We start from the raw sequence: 9650 nt of genomic DNA, 5'->3' as shown, positions 1-9650 counted from the left end.
GGTTCAAATCACAAAACGAAAGGCATCCCACGTGCTGAGGGACACTGAAAAATTTTTATTTACCTCCTATAGTTTAATTTAAATGACAATAAAACGAGCCGTAGACAACATTCCATTTGAACTACTGACGGCCTTGGGAGAGCCAGTCCTGACAAAACTCTACCATCTGGAGAGCAAGATGTATGAGACAGGGGAAATAACCTCAGAAAAAAATGTTCAAATGTGTGTGAAATCTTATGGGACTTAACTGCTAAGGCCATCAGTCCCTAAGCTTACACAATACTTAACCTAAATTATCTTAAGGACAAACACACACACACCCATGCCCGAGGGACGACTCGAACCTCCGCCAGGACCAGCCGCACAGTCCGTGACAGCAGCCCCTTAGACCGCTCGGCTAATCCCGCACGGCATACCCTCAGACATCAAGAAGAATATAATAATTCCAATCTCAAAGAAAGCAGGTGTTGACAGATGTTAAAATCACCGAACTTTCAGTTTAATAAGTCACAGCTGCAAAATACTAACGTGAATTCTTTACAGACGAATGGAAAAACTGCTGGTACCCGACCTCGGGGAAGATCAGTTTGGATTCCGTAGAAATATTGGAACACGTGAGGCCATACTGACCCTACGATGTATCTTAGAAGATAGGTTAAGAAAAGGCAAACCTACGTTTCTAGCATTTGTAGACTTACAGAAAGTTTTTGGCAATGTTGACTGAAATACTCTCTTTCAAATTCTAAAGGTGGCAGGGGTAAAATCCAGGGAGCGAAAGCCTATTTACAATTTGTACAGAAAGCACATGGCAGTTATAAGAGTCGAGGGGCATGAAAGGGAAGCAGTGGTTGGGATGGGAGTGAGACAAGAGTTGTAGCCTCTCCCCGATGCTATTCAATCTGTATATTGAGCAAGCAGTAAAGGAAACAAAAGAAAAATTTGGAGTAGGTATTAAAATTCATGGAGAAGAAATAAAAACTTTAAGGTTCGCCGATGACATTGTAATTTTGTCAGAGACAGCAAAGGACTCGGAAGAGCAGTTGAACAGAAACGACAGTGTCTTGGAAGGAGGATATAAGATAGTAATGGAGTTTTGCTATTTGGGGAGCAAAATAACTGATGATGGTCGAAGTAGAGAGGATATAAAATGTAGACGGCCAATGGCAAGGAAAGCGTTTCTGAAGAAGAGAAATTTGTTAACATCGAGTATAGATTTGTCAGGAAGTCGTTTCTGAAAGTATTTGTATGTTGTGTAGCCATGTTTGGAAGTGAAACATGGACGATAAATAGTTTGGACAACAAGAGAATAGAAGCTTTCGAAATGCGGTGCTACAGAAGAATGCTGAAGATTAGATGGGTAGATCACGTAACTAATGATGAGGTATTGAATAGAATTGGGGAGAAGAGGAGTTTGTGGCACAACGTGACTAGAGGAAGGGATCGGTTGGTAGGACATGGTCTGAGGCATCAAGGGATCACCAATTTAGTACTTGAGGGTAGCGGAGAGGGTAAAAATCGTAGAGGGAGACCAAGAGATGAATTCACTAAGCAGATTCGGAAGGATGTAGGTTGCAGTAAGTACTAGGAGATGAAGAAGCTTGCACAGGATAGAGTAGCATGGAGAGCTGCATCAAACCAGTCTCAGGACTGAAGACCACAACAACAACAATACGAGTCGCCAGTAATTACATAGATTACTAACTCAACCATTCCAGTGCATACACATTGCGCAACAGAATTATAGGATCACTTTTTCGTAACCCCGTAATCCACCCACTGCGACGCTCTAGTTTGAAATTTGCCTCAAAGGTGTGTACGACCTTCCTCAGTAATGGTACAAAAGCATGGCGCCCTGTTACGTCAAGCTCGGGCTCGACGGCGCTTCAAACATTAAGGTGTCGACGCTTGCGGAAAAAGGCCACGGCTCGGAAGTTCACGTGACTACACGTGTAAAGTGGGTCAATGACGTCACGTTGGGGGCAAACGTCACCAAAATTTTGCCCAGTGCCGCCGTGTACGGGTCACATGATAGAGATGTCGTCACAGCCCCCCATATTTCACTCCTTCTTTTGGCGCCTCTGCGGTGGAGGTCAAAACAGCGACGCCCAGCTTTGAAATCACGTGGTTTTCTTATGAATGGCCGAAGAAACCTTCCAGAAAGACCGCCGCTCAGAATCGGAGCGAAAAGGCGAGAGACGATGGCCTAAACGGCGTCAATCGAACCACCCCTTTTCCTGGAGCCGTTCCCTCATATTCCGTGGTCGACAACGACTGTTCACAGTGCCATGAGCAACAGTCAGATAACTGGGACACGACTGACATCCGCAGTGGCTTAGACCCTTCTCTAAGAACACCGTAGGGCTGCATCCACATTTGGAGCCCAGCGCGACCGGGATTTCGGCTCTCGTGTACAGGGTGGAAACACTAGGGATCTATCAGCATCATTCAACAAAATTTGGAAGTGATCCGAAGCAGGTGGTGGTCCTCATGCCTTTTCAACGCTGCTATTTTGTGTCCTACTGTGGCGAAATCGCAGAGAGATGCGACGTTGACACATGCGTGAATAAAACAGCAAAGGGTCCCTCTAAGATCCCCTGTTCGGCAAAACCCTCGGTGGCACTTTCCCACCTTTACTGAGGATTTTAAGAATGTGTCTGTACAGATAGAACCTGTGTGAAGTCCTAGGCGCTCGCAGCACCGCCTAGGAATCTCGTTACGGATTCTGGTGGCACAGATGCAGGTTTAAGGCGTTCAACAAAGGCAGGTTCGTGGTATCGACGGTATTGCTGAACTGGGATATCTTATAAGGACACCCCCCGCCCCCCCCCCCTTCCCCGCACCGCCAAATCCCGTGATCACGCCACACAAGAACGCGAAACAGGAGGATAAAAAAGCAAAAGCAGCCGTTGCTGCTTCGGGTCACGTTTAAATTTCGTGGAATGATGTTGAACAGTCCCTACGTTTAACAAAAAAAAAAATGGTTCGAATGGCTCTGAGCACTATGGGACTTAACTTCTAAGGTCATCAGTCCCCTAGAACTTAGAACTACTTAAACCTAACTAAGGACATCACACACATCTATGCCCGAGGCAGGATTCGAACCTGCGACCATAGCGGTTGCGCGGTTCCAGACTGTGGTGCCTAGAACCGCTCGGCCGCCGCGGCCGACTACGTTTAACAGTTACAACCTGTACTGAGAGAAAACAATTGCGACCGCACTGCGCTTCAAAGGGGTATGATGACGTTTAATGGGCAAGCACCTCCACAATCTTCTTGGAGAAGGATGTAAACGCCCGAGGGTGTCAGAAGTGTCAAAGGTTGACTGTCTTTGGCGACCACTGAATGTGGGGGAATCGAGGCCTCAGGTAAAGGGGTGGTTTCATTGATGTCCTCTATGTCCCCCCCCCCCCCCCCTCCTGGGACATTTACGTGCCGATCCTAAGCGTCGGTGTGTCTGTAATGTTTTCCGCGGCCATTCATAAGAAAACCGCGTGATTTCAACGCTGGGCGTCACGGTTCTAACCCGCATCGCAGAGGCGTCAAAAAAGGGGCTTGAAATGTAGGTGAGAGGCTGTGACGACCTCCCTACAGTGCGATACGTCCGCGGTGACGATGGCCAGAATTTTGGTGCCAATGTGACATCATTAACTCGCCTCATTCGTCACAAGAACTTCTGAACTGTGGCCCTTTTTTCGGATGTGTTGTAGCGTCATCAAGCCCGACGGTGACGTCGCGGGTCGCCACACTTTTGGACCGTTACAGATGAATGTCGTACGCACCTTTGAGACAAATTCCAAACTTAAGCGTAGCGTGGGTGGGGAAATTATGGAGTTTCGAAAAAGTGATCCTTTAATTCCGTTGCGCAGTATACTTACACTGTTTGATCAAAAGTGTCTGCGCCCCTGTAAGACAACAATAATGTTCACTTTCATGCGGCTTGAAGTCTGCTGGATACGCTTTCAGTGCGGTGGAAAACAGTAGCTCGTTCTTCCTCCAGACCTTAACCAGAATTAGTAGTGATGTCGCATCTGGAGCGAAGTCGACGTTCTAACTCTTCCCAAAAGTACTCCATGGGTTCCAGTCGGGACTCTGGGTAAGCCAGTCCATCTCACGAATGTTATTGTCCGCAGACTGTTGAGTCGCAGATACTGCTTGGTGACATGGTGTATTGTCATGCTGAGACAATCAATCATCGTCTCCAATCTATTACTCTACTGCAAGCGATATGAAATGTTATAAAATATATTCATATCCTTCCGCATTTAGCGTTTTCTTAAGCTCAATAGCAGTACCACAACCTAACCGCGAAAAACACCCTTATACCGTAACACAACCTCCTCTCCTCCGTATTTCATTGTTGGCACTACGTTATGATGGTTCTTGTAGCAGTGGTGTTGTGATTGTCAGCTGTGAGTTTTTCCACAAAATGTCAGTGAGCGGAATGGATCTTGTAGTTGAGTAGTGAAAGAAATATAATTTATTGTCGAACAATGAAATGTATTATTGCTACGATAAACTTTATATCTATAATATTTTTGTGTGTGTTTGCCCTGTCTCCTCGGAAACATATTATATAAAGAAATATTTCATTGTTGATATCTCACTCGATCGAGATCTTGCTCTTGTTACTGACTTCATTGCAATCAGCATGGAAGTTGAAATAGCTGAAGAACTGCATCGTTCAGCACACTAAGTTTACCCAAGGAGAGCGGTTAACACAAAAGGAACTGATGATCTTTATAAAGCCAATTTGCTTGATATGATTGCATGTTCCAAATACAATTCAGGCTACAAATATTTATTAACAGTGATTGATATGTACTCCAAATATGCATGAGTCGTTGCTCTAAAGAGTAAAACTAGTAATAAAACGAGCTCTTTACCAGGACGTGAAAGCCCAAAGGATGACTACCGGCCGCCGTGCCGTGCTTTGCTATGCAGTGTCATGCCAATGCGGTTTGGAGGGGCAATTTTGCCGACTTTCCAGACCGCGGAGCCCCTGCTTTTCGGTCAAGCAAATCCCCATTTGGCATCTTGAAGGTGGAGGCACCCTATGACGACTCTTCCACCAAGGACAAATCCTTAGCAGTACCGCGAATCGAGCCCGGGTCCTCTGCACGGCAGTCGCCTACACTGACCACTCAGCTAAAGAAGCGAACAATATGGAAATACTGCCGAATAACTGGATACTTGTAAACGTGTTGGGCTTTGACAAAGAAAAGTATACTTATTGTAATTGGCCGTAAAATATTTCTCACCAGCGCCATCTTGTATCTTTTAATTTTTTATACATCGTCATCTTCAATTTTTAAAATTTACATAACCGTATTATTTAAATTTCCTGTCAAGCACATCTTTAATTTTTAAATTTCCCGCAATCTGCCATTTTGATGACATCAAGGCCATTGATGATGTCATGCATTTAAGTTCAATAACCACACGTAATGTAGGTCAAAGTGGTCCACTGCCGGTACACCATTACTACTACAATGATTTGCAGCACTGGGATCTTGCTACTATTTGATCAAGTTACTCGTACGTTATGTCGTTGGAATCCTCTTTGAAGGCTTTTTCCAGTGTCGCAAAAGAAAAATTTGGTGTCGTAATTCGACAGCTATATACATTAAAAATTACACTACTGGCCATTAAAATTGCTACACCACAAAGATGATGTGCTATAGACGCGAAATTTAACCGACAGGAAGAAGATGCTGTAATATGCAAATGATTAGCTTTTCAGAGCATTCACACGAGGTTGGCGCCGGTGGCGACACCTACAACGTGCTGACATGATGAAAGTTTCCAACCGATTTCTCATACACAAACAGCAGTTGACCGGCGTTGCCTGGTGAAACGGTGTTGTGATGCCTCGTGTAAGGAGGAGAAATGCGTACCATCACGTTTCCGACTTTGATAAAGGTCGGATTGTAGCCTATCGCGATTGTGATTTATCGTATCGCGACAATGCTGCTCGTGTTGGTCGAGATCCAATGACTGTTAGCAGAATATGGAATCGGTGGGTTCAGGAGGGTAATACGAAACGCCGTGCTGGATCCCAACGGCCTCGTATCACTAGCAGTCGAGATGACAGGCATCTTATCCGCATGGCTGTAACGGATCGTGCAGCCACGTCTCGATCCCTTAGTCAAGAGATGGGAACGTTTGCAAGACAACAACCATCTGCACGAACAGTTCGACGACGTTTGCAGCAGCAAGGACTATCAGCTCGGAGACCATGGCTGCGGTTACCCTTGACGCTGCATCACAGACAGGAGAGCCTGTGATGGTGTATTCAACGCCGAATTTGGGTGCATGAATGGCAAAACGTCATTTTTTCGGATGAATGCAGGTTCTGTTTACAGCATCATGATGGTCGCTTCCGTGTTTGGCGACATCGCGGTGAACGCACATCGGAAGCGTGTATTCGTCATCGGCATACTGGCGTATCACACGGCGTGATGGCATGGGGTGCCACTGGTTACACATCTCAGTCACCTCTTGTTCACATTGACGGTACTTTGAACAGTGGACGTTACATTTCAGATGTGTTACGACCCGTGGCTCTACCCTTCATTCGATCCCTGCGAAACCCTACATTTCAGCAGGATAATGCACAACTGCATGTTGCAGGTCCTGTACGGGCCTTTCTGGATACAGAAAATGTTCGACTGGTGTCCTGGCCAACACATTCTCTAGATCTCTCACCAATTGGAAACGTCTAGTCAATGGTGGCCGAGCAACTGGCGTTTTACAATACGCCACTCACTACTCTTGATGAAATGTGGTATCGTGTTGAAGCTGCATGGGCAGCTGTACGTGTACACGCCATCCAACCTCTGTTTGACTCAATGCCCAGGCGTATCAAGGCCGTTATTATGGCCAGAGGTGGTTGTTCTGGGTACTGATTTCTCAGGATATACGCACCCAAATTGCGTGAAAATGTAATCACATGCCAGTTCTAGTATAATATATTTGTCCAATGAATACCCGTTTATCATCTGCATTTCTTCTCGGTGTAGCAATTTTAATTGCCAGTAGTGTACCTTCATGCACCAGAAAATTCGCCACGTAACTCAATATGTTTGCTCATTCAGGATATATTTGGGATGCCCTGTATTCGCTGCCTCGCCATGTACTAGCAGGTTACAAGTATTGTGCGTTAAAATCTACAGGTTGACGATTGTGGGTACTTGTCTGATGATGCTGGCGTATCCAACTTCGTAATTACTAGTTTCAACAATAGTTATTCTCCGACATCTGCTGCCGAAATGGTGGCTCAATGGTAGCCGTTACCTCCTATAACTTGGACGCTCTGTAGTGTCGTTGGTTGGAGTGCCCAGATGTGGGCACCTATCCTTAATTTGTCGATCAGGCATCCTATACAGGAAATGTGGCTTTAAATCTATATAATCCCACAAATACTGACAGTGTCTTTTTATTACAACCTGTTTAGTGATGGAGACACGACTTATTGATATCAAGTAATTTTTGTTACTAGCAGAATAATGTCTCTCGAAAGATGGCGTTATTTCCTTCGAGCTTATGTAATATTTCCATTTCATGACCATCAAGCTGCAGTCTGCCCATTGAATCCATCGCTAGGTCTCACCCACTAGAGTCTAATCACATCACCAAATGGAAGAGTAAGCTATGGCCAAACATGCCTACAAAGAATGTAGAAATGTTTGGCGATGGTTCTGGGCTGCTGGAGAGAGGAAGGAGTGTATTTATTTTTGGAACAATTTATTCAGGGGTGGATTTCGCTTAGTTTATTTATTACGCTGATACAAAACACTCACCCTGAGATGCTTGGGGTCACAGCATACAGTTTACAGACCTAGAAACTACTCTACTACTCTTAAATAATGCTGTACACTGATGTAGAGACACGCAAACAACTCGTAAATTACCGAAATAATCCAGTACACAGCATACAGACATGCAAACTACTCGTAGATCACCAAAATAATGCTATGCAAACACGCTCACAAAGCTTAAACACCCGAAAATAATGCAGTGCACAAACACTCAGTGCACGTAAAAAACTCAATGTATCAGCGACTCCAACCCTGATTCTTCTGGATGGAAAGCCTAAGTGCACCTCCTAACACATGGAAACTGTCCAGATGTGGGAGAGGAGGGTTAGCTTAGTGTACTTTATTTATATTGGTCGGGAAACTGACTCAAATATCGGCCCTAATTATGTAATTAATCGCAAAATCGGTCCTAATTACACAATTATATGCATATGGTAGTGCTGCACAAAGACGGCTGAAAATCGCAATACAGCTCAAAAACTAACGATACCATACAACTGGTCTTATCCTGCTGGGAAAAAATTTCGCAATAACACTCGAAACTGACGCAAATATCGATCCTAATTACCTAATTAATCACAAATATCGGACATAATTACACAACTACATGCATAGCGCTACACAAGGATGGCAAAAAAGCACAATACGCTGCAAAAACTGACGTTACCATACAACTGGTGTTCTCCTGCTGGGGAAAAATTTCCCAATACCACTCGAAATCAGCGACAAAAGCACTCAAACTCCATCCTACACCTGCAAGCTAGGGGCAAAAAGGCTGGGGTATAAGGTACTATCTTTATCCTTTTTGTTGGGAAAGACGTTCAACAGACTAGATGCTGGTGTTGGACAGAGAGGAATTTTAAAAAAGTATATTGTCTGCAAACAAGCAGCATCTATCGCTGTTTGATGTCAGAGTTCACTACACACACTTACTAAAAGTCACCCTACAGCCCAGCTAACCGAAGCCAATACACGCTATCACATCTGATGGTAAAAATGTGTCACAGTTCTAATTACACTTCGAAATTGTAATTAAAAAACCAGCATTCGTATTGAATGGGTCATAAGGCAGCACATGTACTCGTGCAAATCGTCGTCCTAAAAGACTGCAGAGGGGGTGGTAGTTGAACGTGTGTTCTCCTTGATGTACAATCACAAGCTGCCGAAAATCGATACCCTCTCTCCACCTGCGGGATGGATGGACCGAGGGAGGGAGCTACATGTGCTGGCTGCTGTCTGCCTTGAGATGATGGTCCTTGGCCAACACAAAAGCACGTAGGAGATAAAAGGTTGGCTTTCCCAAATGGGTCTTGGTCATCTAAAGTATAGTGGTACAGCCACCCATAATGGTTAGGAGGCGCCGTTGCAGCGACAAGCTGTCACGGACAAGACAGGTCCTCAACGCCTCCAGTAGGCCTCTCGTTCTGGGATGGAAAACACTTTTGTTTAATGTCACGTAGGACGCTCCATGAGGGACCGAGGGGGAGCTGCGGTCTCGTAGAGAACTCACCCGCCGTTCTGCGCTGGATTATTAGATCAACTCGACTCCTATAATAAAGCAACTATTAAAAGAAAGGGAAAAAAAACATTCGCAACGATAATAAATGTCCTCTTTCCACGAAAATAGACAAAGTCCTTTTTCATTTAGTTTTATGAGCAATATCGGTACAGTTTTTTACGTTCGACTGAGAAACTTATCCCGTCTGCGAAGATCGTTACGTGAAAACTCGAAAAAAATAGACGAAACTGATATCTCCACTCGCGAATACCGATGTCGGTGATATAACAGATTCCAAATCATCCTTATAATTTACAAAATCAAAATCGTTCAAC

This window comes from Schistocerca piceifrons, chromosome 4 (assembly GCF_021461385.2).
Source record: "Schistocerca piceifrons isolate TAMUIC-IGC-003096 chromosome 4, iqSchPice1.1, whole genome shotgun sequence".
Taxonomy (NCBI): Eukaryota; Metazoa; Arthropoda; class Insecta; order Orthoptera; family Acrididae; genus Schistocerca; species Schistocerca piceifrons.
This window is presented reverse-complemented; position numbering follows the sequence as displayed.